The sequence below is a fragment of the Hordeum vulgare genome, chromosome 5H (assembly GCF_904849725.1).
Source record: "Hordeum vulgare subsp. vulgare chromosome 5H, MorexV3_pseudomolecules_assembly, whole genome shotgun sequence".
In the NCBI taxonomy this organism is placed as follows: domain Eukaryota; kingdom Viridiplantae; phylum Streptophyta; class Magnoliopsida; order Poales; family Poaceae; genus Hordeum; species Hordeum vulgare.
Genome location: NC_058522.1, coordinates 181,697,078 through 181,708,600, shown reverse-complemented (window position 1 = coordinate 181,708,600; position 11,523 = coordinate 181,697,078). Strand labels below are relative to the sequence as shown.

The 11,523-nt window shown below is 48.1% G+C and overlaps 1 pseudogene; it reads left to right on the top strand.

Moving 5' to 3' along the window:
- Positions 1-1,199: 1,199 nt before the first annotated feature.
- Positions 1,200-10,357, top strand: LOC123396477 (annotated as a pseudogene).
- Positions 10,358-11,523: the final 1,166 nt, after the last annotated feature.

Genomic DNA, 11,523 nt, shown 5'->3' with positions numbered 1-11,523 from the left:
ACATCAAGCAATCCAGACAAGCAGGAGTAGGGTTTTACCCCACAAGGTGGCTTAAACCTGGGTAAATTGTGCGAGTGTTCTTATTCATCTTCCTTAGCTCAAGCCACCGGAGAGTCGCCATGAGGTTGAGAGGCAGAACAGGGTAGGAGATTTAGCGCACCCCAGTGTTGGAACCTTCCCGGGTGTACGGAGCCCCAATTCCGACATTTGGTGCACCGCCGATGGACAGAGGCTATGATGCTTGTGCGGACCACATCGCCGAGCTCGTCGTCATCGCTAGGAGGGCCCTGACGCACAATGTCCCGCTTCGGCTCCTGGTGCCAAAAGCGGGGGGCTTGGCCAGCGAGCCGCCTCCACTGCCGTGTGATGACTCGCTGGGTCCCCATCCCGAGGGGGCCGAGCATGGTCCACCTCACGTTGTACCCTTGGTCCTACGGGTCCCAGTAACCGGCTTTGGGCCGCCACGAGGCTCGTGCAGCGGCGCGCCCGAAGGATTCGGCGGGATGTTCTACGCTCGCCATAACGAAGGACTACTGGGCACTCGGGTCTTCCCGCAATACGCGCGCCTTCTAGCATGGAGACCGCGTCGCTTGTGCTGTCGGGCGCGAATGTGACCGTGGCAGCAGCAGAAGGGTCGACCTTGGTGAGAACCCTCACCAGGGCCGAGACGACCAACCCCGTGGTGACAACGGAAGCGATCTACCTCAAGAAGATGCTTGACGCAAGCGGCCTCGCAGAGCATGTCCCTAGGGCGACGTTGCCCTGCCTCCGTGAACACGGCCCCTCGAGGCGAAGGGTTTCACAGCAAACGCTTGTATCACGAGCCTCGTGCCCCCAGCCGGCGCCCGCCTCCCTCCGACATAGGAGGCGGCGCCCGGCGCCCACATCAGGTCGGGCTCGGGGGCCCCCGCCTGGAAGCCGCCTAGCTTGGTCAGTGTGATGAGGGGGCGCTCGAAGAACATGTGGAGGCACGCCACGGCGCGCTCCCCCATGAGCCGGGATTGTGGCACCAAGCGCGAGTGGCACATGAGTTCGCCGCTCACGAGATCGGCAAGCTGCTACAGGTGCGGGCCACACATTCGTCGCGAGGTGTTGGGACCCCATAGGCCCTTGAAGCCTTAGGAGCCACCTGCCTTCCCACCTGAGGGGTAGGCCTCCACGGCACATGTCGTCAAGCGTCCTGATGCTCTCGTGGCAGCATGGCCATCAGGTGACTTTTGGGTTGTTCGAATCAAGCAATTCCGTATATTTTGCATCGCCTCAAGCGGGCATTTTTTTGATGTGTAACGAGCTCGATTAACTTGAGATGGTATATTTTGTCTAAATCTTCAGCTTTGGTGTTTCGCTGCTGTCGGGGGCAGACACGCCCCCGCAACCTCCCTATGGTGATTCCATGGAGGAGGTTTAGACACGGCGTCCGTGTCAGGACTTGTCCTCGCAGCACCAAGAAATCTAAGTGACCAAGCTCTAGCTCATGGTCTAGCTACCCGAGCTAGTCATCTCACCAAGGTCCATAGTGGCACGCCCTCTCGGAGAACCGCCGCGGGCAGATGGACGGAATGCAACTTGGCTCACACTGCCGTTGGGGAGGCGCCTTGGGGCCTCCCATAATGACTCTCCTGATTTCATGCTCTTGCTGCCGTGCGAGACATGATTACACTCACATTTGGACCATAGGGGCATGCAACCACGCACTTGTGGCTGCGCAAGGCGCAATGGTGCTCATGTTTGGGCCATAGGAGCCTTCCGCCAACATGCGCGCCTCCGCATTGAAATGCACGGAAGCACGTGTAGACTTGGTTAGGAACTCCTAAACCTTGTGCCTCGGGTGTCCACCCAATTATTGTCGTCCGTGACACTCTCACATAATAATGAGTTTGGGGTTGTACATGCCCCGGAGCATCGCAAGTGGAAGCCCACAGCGAGACGCGTCACCGCCATGGGTGGTGGCTCCCACCCGCACCCATGTGGAAGTCCCTATGTTCCACACTGGGGAGAAGACAATGAAGAATGCTTTTTTGTGGCCGCGGGGGCGTCATGGCACTCATGTTTGGGCCACACGAGCTCTGTACCGACATGTGCGCTTTCGTGCCAAAATGCGCGGAATCACGTGAAGGCCAGGTTAGGAACTCCTGAGCCTTGTGTGTGGGGTGTCCGCCCAATTATCGCCACCCTTGAGACTATCACGAAATAATGCGTTTGGGTATGTACATTCCTTGGAGCCTCCCAAGTGGAAACCCATGACGAGCCTTGTCGTGGCCTTGGGGAGGGGTATTCGAAACCACTCCCTAGTGGAAGTACCTATGTTATGCGCTTGGGAGAAGACAACGAAGAATGCACACTTGTGGTCGCGCGGGGCATGATGGTGCTCATGTTTGGGCCACAGGAGAGCTGCACCAGCATGCGCGCTTCCGCACCGAAATGCATGGAAGTACCTGAAGACCTGGTTAGGAACTCATGAGCCTTGTCCCTGGGCTGTCCGCCCAATTATCGCCGCACGTGACACTCTCACATAATAATGAGTTTGGAGTTGTACACGCACCAGAGCCTCGCAAGTGGAAGCTCACGACGGGCCGTGTCGTGGCCTCGGGTTGGGGCTCCCGCCCACGCCCAAGTGGAGGTCCCTATGCTTTGTGCTAGCGGAATGACTGTCGAACCGTGACTATGCTGACGCCCAGTGTAAAACCCATGCATCCGTTGCGGAGAAGACCACAGGGAATGTCCCGGGGGCCGCACCACCTTAGGGTGGAAGGCCCTTGCTTTGGCAACTGGATGTTTCCCCCCGCAGCAAGCGCCCGCTAGGTTAACCTTGGGCCTCACACTCGCGGGGGCTAGGCATGGTGCCTTTGCCTTGGTCTGCCCCAGCGGTTCTGCGAACCCAGAGAACTGGGTTCTGGATCGCGGGTATCACTCCACCAAGGCCCTTGGGGCCTATACTTCTCGCGTAACAAAAAATGCAAGCGGGGACGCCCAAATGCAAGCGGGCAAGCGTGTACCGCTCAGAACAAGGTGTTTTCTCTACAAGACTTCCTTCAAGGGGCCTCGTGAGGCGGGCCATGGAAGGAACAACCATCGGAGGCTTCATGGTGCTTCCACGGGGGCAGCATTTGGAGGCTGTCCTCAAGGCTTCGTGAGGCAGATGGCCAAGGAGATGTGAACTTGGGCATGGTGCTCGTGGACGGTCGGCCCCAAAGCGGTCTTTGAGTCGCCATATTGCCCCTGCACGTGATGCCCTGCCGAGGCTCTTGGTCGCTTCTCTGAGACCTCCGGTGGAGGACTGATACGTCTCAAACGTATTTCATAATTTTTTATGGTTTCATGCTGTTATCTTGTCATCTTTGGATGTTTTATGTACCTTTTATATCTTTTTGGGGACTAACTAATTAATTCAGTGCCAAGTGCCAGTTCCTGTTTTTTCTGTGTTTTTTGGCTCTTTACAGATCTGATTTTGGAACGGAGTCCAAACGGAATAAAATCCCCGAAATAATTTTTTCCCGAATGGAAGAAGATCAGGGGGCTTGTGGGCAAGCCAGGAGAGCTACACAGAGCCCACAAGCCCCGTAGCCACCACCAGGGGGGCGGCGGCTAGTAGGCTTGTGGCCTCCCTATCGCCCCCCTGACCTAGCTCCTTTGCCTATATATTCCTTAAAATACACAAAACAAATCAGGGAATCCACAAAAACACTTTTCCGCCGCCGCAAGCTTCCGTTTCTGCGAGATCTCATCTGGAGACCCTTCCAGGTGCCATGCCGGAGGGGACTTTGGAGTTGGAGGGATTCTACATCAACGTCATCGCCCCTCCAATGACTCGTGAGTATTTCACTTCAGACCTACGGGTCCGTAGTTAGTAGCTAGATGGTTCCTTCTCTCTCTTGGATCTTCAATACAAAGTTCTCCATGATCTTCATGGAGATCTATCCGATGTAATCCTCTTTGGCGGTGTGTTTGTCGAGATGTGATGAATTGTGGATTTGTGATCAGATTATGTATGATATATATTTGAGTCTTTGTTGATTTCTTATATGCATGATTTGATATCCTTGTAAGTCTCTCCGAGTCTTGGGTTTTGTTTGGCCAACTAGATCTATGATTCTTGCAATGGGAGAAGTGCTTAGTTTTGGGTTCTTACCGTGTGGTGACCTTTCCCAGTGATAGTAGGGGCAGCAAGGCACACATCGTGTAGTTGCCATCAATGGTAACAAGGTGGTCTTGGTCGTAGATATGAGATTGTCCATCTACATCATGTCATCTTGCTTAAGGCGTTACTCTGTTCTTTTGGACTGAATAGACTAGATGCATGCCGGATAGCGGTCGACGTGTGGAGTAATAGTAGTAGATGCAGAAAGTATAGGTCTACTTGGTTTGGACGTGATGCCTATAGATATAATCATTGCCATAGACGACGTCACGACTTTGCGCGGTTCTATCAATTGCTCGATAGTAATTTGTTCACCCACCGTCTACTTGCTGTCATGAGAGAAGCCACTAGTGAACACTACGGCCCCCGGGTCTATGCACACCTATCGTTTCCACTTTTCTTTGTTACTTTGTTGCTTTCAGTTCTCACTTGGCGAACAATCTATAAGGGATTGACAACCCCTTCATAGCATTGGGAGAAAGCTTTGTGTTTGTGCAGGCACTTGAGATACTCCTTCACTCGATCGGTACCTTGGTTCTGAAACTAAGGGAAATACTTACCACCGCTGCGCTACATCACCCTTTCCGCTTCGAGGGAACACCAATGCAAGGCTCCAAGGCCACGGGGGAAATCCTTTGCATATTTTCCATGCTCTTTAGAGAGATAGGTGTGGAATGGAAGTAGGCCTCCCGCGGGCCGTCGACGACGAAGTACCCGTGGAGCACTCTGGACCCGTGCCCACCTTATTTCAACACCTGCCATGACAAAGAGTAAAAGAAATTAGTACAACATAAAAAAATTGATTACCTGACATGAATAATAATATGTACATAATTTAAGTTGGGATGCATACAAACTAATAATAGTCTGGATCATCTATATATGCCCCGGGATAACTAAATGCATCATCATCATCACTATCATGTGTGTCATCATGAATGCCGTGGTCATCGGCTTGAGCGGCATCAACATGTGGAAGGCCTTTCTGTAATCATTCAAGCATTGATAGGTCATCTTCAGCACTATGCTCTTCTAGTTATGACTTTTCTTGTTCCGACTCATGGGTGAAGTCGGATTCACTCTCGCTATCTACTTCCGTGTTGTAGGTTGAAGTAGAGCGGTTTTTGAAACGTTTCTTGGAAAAAATGATATTTCATATGTGTCTTGGTTAATGTGAGGTTCATAATCCTATTCGTTGGGGGAGGTTGTCTAGCACGTGGTGGCACTTCATAAACATCATCCCAACCTTACAGATACTTATGAGTTTGGAAGTCCCACGGTAGATTGAAAACTTGGCTCGCCTATTGAGACATAATATAGACAACGGGAACATCTAAACCAGTGCTTTGTTTGATTTCGACTAGCGCTATATGTTCATGAGTCCTTCTAGTATCCTTCAACTGGAACCAATAACATTTGAAGACTACGACGTTCAGTGGGTTTTCACCATAGAATTGAAGTTCATAAATTGCTTCAACCCTACCATAATAGTAAGTATCTCCTCCGCAGATAGCAGACACACCACAATTTGTAGATTTTTGGCCGGTCATAGATAGCTCTTTGCGAAAGGTACAAAAGTGATACTCGTTGATGTCGTATTTCTCAAATAAATGGACCTTATAGTCAAAACCATTAGCGGCTTTTCTCAATTTGTTGTCCATAGACTCTCAATTAGCCTACAAGTTTAATATGAAAATATTATTGCATTAGCCACAAATTAGTGAAAGAAATGAAACGGTCCATTAATGGTAACTATCGTTTGTTTAAACGAAGAGACAAAACTGGGATAGCCCCCTCCATGCTTTGCCACACGCTCATACTCTTCGACGGAATCCTTTTGGATCATCGCTCCATCCAAGAATTTTGCGACCTATCGACTATATCTAATATCCGAGAATAAGTGCAGTTCAAAAGAATTAGAAGTTACGGAACAATGTATCAAGAACTTACTCGATGTACGACCACACTTCTGTTAGGTTGTTGAAGATATACAACGAAATGGTCCGCCATTCTTAGATATCCAACGCTATTGCTTTCGAAGCTTGGTTGGTGCGAGCTTCCCTTTGTATAGGCTGAGGTTGGATCCACCTTTTTTAGGGTCGCCATCATTGTACCGAGGGTTTGGATTATGCAAATGACAATTTCTGGCTTCGTTGTGTGGTGTCACAAAGTTTGCCACCCCCACAGTAATGAATGCCTCAGCCATTGATGCTTCAATCCTACGTTTATTTTTACATTTTCTTGAAGCGACTTCTGCATCCTCTGAGTTGCAAAGCACCAACAATTTTGTACGGACCCCCAATCTTGCCTTGGTCGGGAGATGTAAAATCAAATGATGCATTAGATTAAAGAAGCCCGGTGGAAATATCTGCTCTTACTTGTAGAGCAACTCCTCCATGTCATCTACCACGGGAGGAAATAGTTATTTCGCACAAAGAACACGGAAGAAATAGCTCAGCTCTGCCAGTACTAACCATTCATCCTTAGGATTAAAGCCACGCAACATCACCAGCATCACGCTCTCAAGCCATATGTGCCAATCATGACTCTTGAGACCAAATATTTTCAGTTTTTCAAGACTCCCTCCCCTCTTTAGGTTCGTTGCATACCCATCAGGGAACATGTACTGCACTTTGACCCACAAGATAATTTGCCGCATAGCTCCCCTTTTTAGATTGAACCAGACCTTTGGCTTCGACTAGTTCTACTTTCCTTTGATTGTTGCATGTTTTGTAACCGTATATCACATGCTGATCAACTCTAGCCTTAGGATTATCCTTTGAATTCCCCTCTATGCTGAACAATGTACCAAAAATGGCCTCTCCGATACTCTTTTCATTGTGCATCATGTTGATGTTCTATGGAAGAAGGAGGTCCTTCAAGTAAGGAAGATCCCACAAGCATGTATTGTGAGTCCAAGCGTATTTTGAATTATGCCCCTTGAAATACCCTGGACGCTCTAGATTACGCTCGAGGGTGTTTAAATGATCGAGGATCTGTTGCCCTGTCAATGCAGGTGCCCAATTTTTGACAACTATACCTTTGATAAAGTTCTTGTCTTTTTTGAAGTCATGGCAAGGATCCAGGAACTGTCTATGCAAGTCAAAGCAAGAATAGTTTTCACCCGCCTGCAGCCAATGAAACCGAAGAGCTGCCTTGCATGTGGGGCATGGGAACCTTCCTTGCACACACCAACCAACGAATAGCACATACGCTGGCAAGTCATGCATCGAGTATATTTACGAGACATGCATTTTGAAGTTTTCTTTTCAAGCGGCGACATATATCTTGAACTCATTATCCAAGCTTCATGCAACTCATCCTTAAGCGACTGCATGTACACATTCATTTTGTTCCTTGGATTCTCGGCCCTGGAATTATCAACGTTAGGAATATGTTCGTTCTTTGCATAATCTGTCCAGGGGGAGATTGAGTGGAATGACAAATACAAGCGAACAACTTGTATTGGGTTGCCTTCATACCAAAGGGATTGAACGCATCTGTGGCGACGCAGACTCGAGGATGCCTTGGATCTATTTATTTATACAGATGTAATGTATCGGTGTGCTTCGATGCAAAAGCATGTGATGTGTGTACCAACATCTTCTTCCCATCTATATCTAGTTCAGTTCCTTTGCCCAATTTGTGCCATGTCATCTGTCTAGCCATCTCTTTGACCATGGAAAGTCGTTGAAGTCTTGGTATGATTGGCATATACCAAAGAACATTATCAACATTTTTGGTCTGCCTCTTCTCACCCATACCGTTGTCTACCACAACATAGGTGGAAGACATGTAAATGGGACAATAGTCCAAGCCCGCATACTCAAGCATAAATAAAGAACATCCTTTTTCACACGCATCTATCTTGTCGTAGGGCATCTTAAGTAGACAGAGTATTTTGTCCTACTAGCACAGGTTTGTACGCATGACATGGCCTTTGGGTAGAAAACATCCAAATGGTGTCATCATCACGTCATAGCATTCTCTACGCAAGTTGAATTGAGCCTCTAGAGCCATTACTTGTGCGATGGCATCTAGCTCACAAAGCTGAGTGTGCTCGTGGAGAGGACGTTTTGAGGACTCCAACATTTTATAGAAGGCCTTTGCAGATTTCTCCATCTCATTGTCTAAATCCCAAGTATCATCAAAGTCTTGCACCATGTCTTCGATCCTGGTACCATGCTCGTCGTTGCAACGATAAACCACCTCACCTCTGGTACATTCGACAAAACACCATGAAATGTCCACACAGAATAATCAGGCGTCAGACCCCTCTTCTGGAGGTGTTTACCCATTTCATCATATGTCATTTGTTTAAAGTTGTCGCACCCATGACTGGGGAACCAGTTTTTTCTCTCGCCATTTGCAAATTCATCTTTCACAAACCCCTTGGTTTTTGTTAATCAATCATTGGTCAGATCTTTCTGACTAGTGTGACCTGTGTACATCCATGCACGATCACTCATCTTGCCTAGCTACTAAACAAATAAGAAGTATATATATATATATATATATATATATATATATAGATATATATATATATATAATTCAGCAAATATATTCATGAGTTAATAAAGTTTGTACATTTTATTATGTCCATGAAACCTACACGCTAGAAGGTAAAGATAGGTCCTAATCCCACCCGAGTATGTGTAGATTGGGTTCGTTTTCTCATGCTCAGCTCTGGATCCGACACATAATTTCGGCAGTACCTCCCCGTTGTTCTCCTGATACACATCTCAACATTAAACACAGAGGATGCATACCCGGGAAACAACAAGGAGGCACTGACGGAATTCTGCATCAGATTTAGGGAAAATCATGGGAAAACGAACCCAATCTACACATACCCGAGCTTTCCATGGATAACGTGGACAATTCGAAAGGTTGGCGGTTATAAATATGCAAATACATGCATATTTAGAGATGTCGCCTTTCAGAATGGGAGACACCTAGGTTAAGAGACTTGACATGAAAGTAAAACCTAGTGGCATCGGCACGATGATTGGAACATAGCAAATAGGGGAGGGGAGGAGATGACAGTCGACCTCACCGCAAGACCGTAGAGGCGATACTTGAACAACGACGGCAACGGCAACGGTTCCGATGGTGCTACTGGAGGTCATGAGAAGATCCTTGCACATGAAAATCACCAACATGACCAACATAAGCACCATTTTTCTGTATTTACCTGATCACTTCAATAATATTTTAATTTCAAGTACTAACTATTGCATACAAAAAATAAGTAGGACTCCTCTTGGTTGCGTAGTATCCCTCTACATACTACTCGGACCCAATGTGAACATAATTGACCCCAAGTGGACTTCCTCGTCAGCTCCAACCAACTAAACACTTGGCCTTCCATTTTATATATACATCCACTCTCCACTCTAAATTATTCACTCTTTTTCAGCATGCCTCCCCTCTACATACTACTCCGGTTCTCATCTTGCACACTTCCCTTTGGTACTTCTTTGCAGCTGGATATGAAGACTCTCTCACGGTAGGCTAAGCGCTCGTTGTAGGTGACAAGCTCGTCTCAAGAAATGGCAAGTTCTCCCTCGTGTTCTTCTAGCTAGCAGCAAGCAACATCAGTAAGTCGTCCTACAATGCCACCTCCATATGGTACCTTCGCATATGGTTCAAAAAAATCCCAGTTTTTACTGCCGAGTGGGTTGCTAATAGGGATCAGCCATCGCCAACTGCAGTGTCAACCTAACACATCTCAAGATATCAAGTGATGGCAATCTTGTCATTGTAAACCATGCCGCCAAAACTGAATCCATTGTTTGGTCCACTCACATTGTCAATAGGAAAACCAGCAGCATAAACACCACCACGTCTTGTGCCGTTGTTCTCTTGAATAGTGGAAACCTTGCCCTAGTAGCAAATAACCAAGAGATGTTGTGGCAGAGCTTTGACTACCCAATAGATATCGGGCTTCCTGGCGCCAAGTTGGGCCGAAACAAGGTCATTGGTTTCCGTCGCCGGTACATATCAAAAAAACCCTCATTGATCTAGGTCTTCGATCGTACAACATCGAAATAAAAGATACCAGCGAGATTGTCCTCACTGGCCGCAACAACCCCTTGGTAAAGTATGTGACTTATGCAACCACGGGATCATCAACTTTGATACCAATACTCAAGTCATTACTAGATTTGAATCCCCGGACCAGAGGTTTGTAACCCAATATATGTTGATAACAACTAACAGGAGTACTACAGGTACACTTCTAATTTCAAGTACTATATATGTTACAGTATTTCCTAAGAGCATAGATCCATAGTCAATTATGCGGTATTTTGCGAAGGAGGAGGTCTCACCTTGGAGGGGGGTGGCGCCGCGATGGTGGAGGAGGGCTGCGGGCAGGGGGGCGTCGGGCCTGGCTTTGGCAGTGGTGAGGGAGTCATGGATTAATGGGTCCTCGGGGTGCCATCCCGTGGACCGGATCATCAGAGTCCGCATAGTTGATGACTTCATATGAAAGAAGGAAGGCACCGATGATTTGCGTGTACTCCAAGATTAGAAGGACTAGGTCATCTCATCTATTCCCGATTATAGTCGATATCTTGTAAACCCTCGGGTCAATAGCGTTTATAAAAACCAGAGACCCCTATCCGTGCAGAGGAGGCTGAATCATTTAGGGGTTACCATATACGATCTCGAGGTAGATCTACTCTGTAATCATCTTCATCAATACAATGAAGCAGGACGTAGGGTATTACCTCCATAGGAGGGCCCGAACCTGGGTAAACCACTGTCTCCCCCTCTTCCCGCAATCCATCCATCCAAGGCCCATAGTTCACGACCCCCAACCCGAGATCTGCCGGTTTTGACACCCACATTGGTGCTTTCATTGAGAGTTCCACTGAAGGATCACCAAAAGTTTCGATGGCGCATCTGGTTATCAGCGAGGTGGTTTATAATATGGACTAGTTCATCCCCGGACAAATCTTCACGTCGGAAGCATCGTTCTGCACGCCGATCTAGCCGGCTACGTTGGTCAGATCGGAAACTCCCCCCAGTTAGGAAGTCAGGTTCAGGAGCCTAGAGTTCGCCGCCCACCCCCGGGAAGACCTTGTGTTAACATGGCTTTCTGCTTCGTTGAAGGATCACATGGACCTCGACGTTTTGTCCTCCTAGGCCATGAATCCAGTCATCAAGACAAAACTCATCCCTGATCCGGCCTTAAAGCCTAACAGGCTCGGGGCGTCCGAACTAGATTCAGCTGAGATTTCCCCAAAGGAGATCTCGTGTACCGCCGAGGGATTTAGGACACCAGTTGCCCCCGAGCAGATAGGTGGCGCAACTGCCGCTGAAACCTCAACACTTCATAGTTTCCGTGACGAGATCCACTTCTTGGGCTTGACTACCAA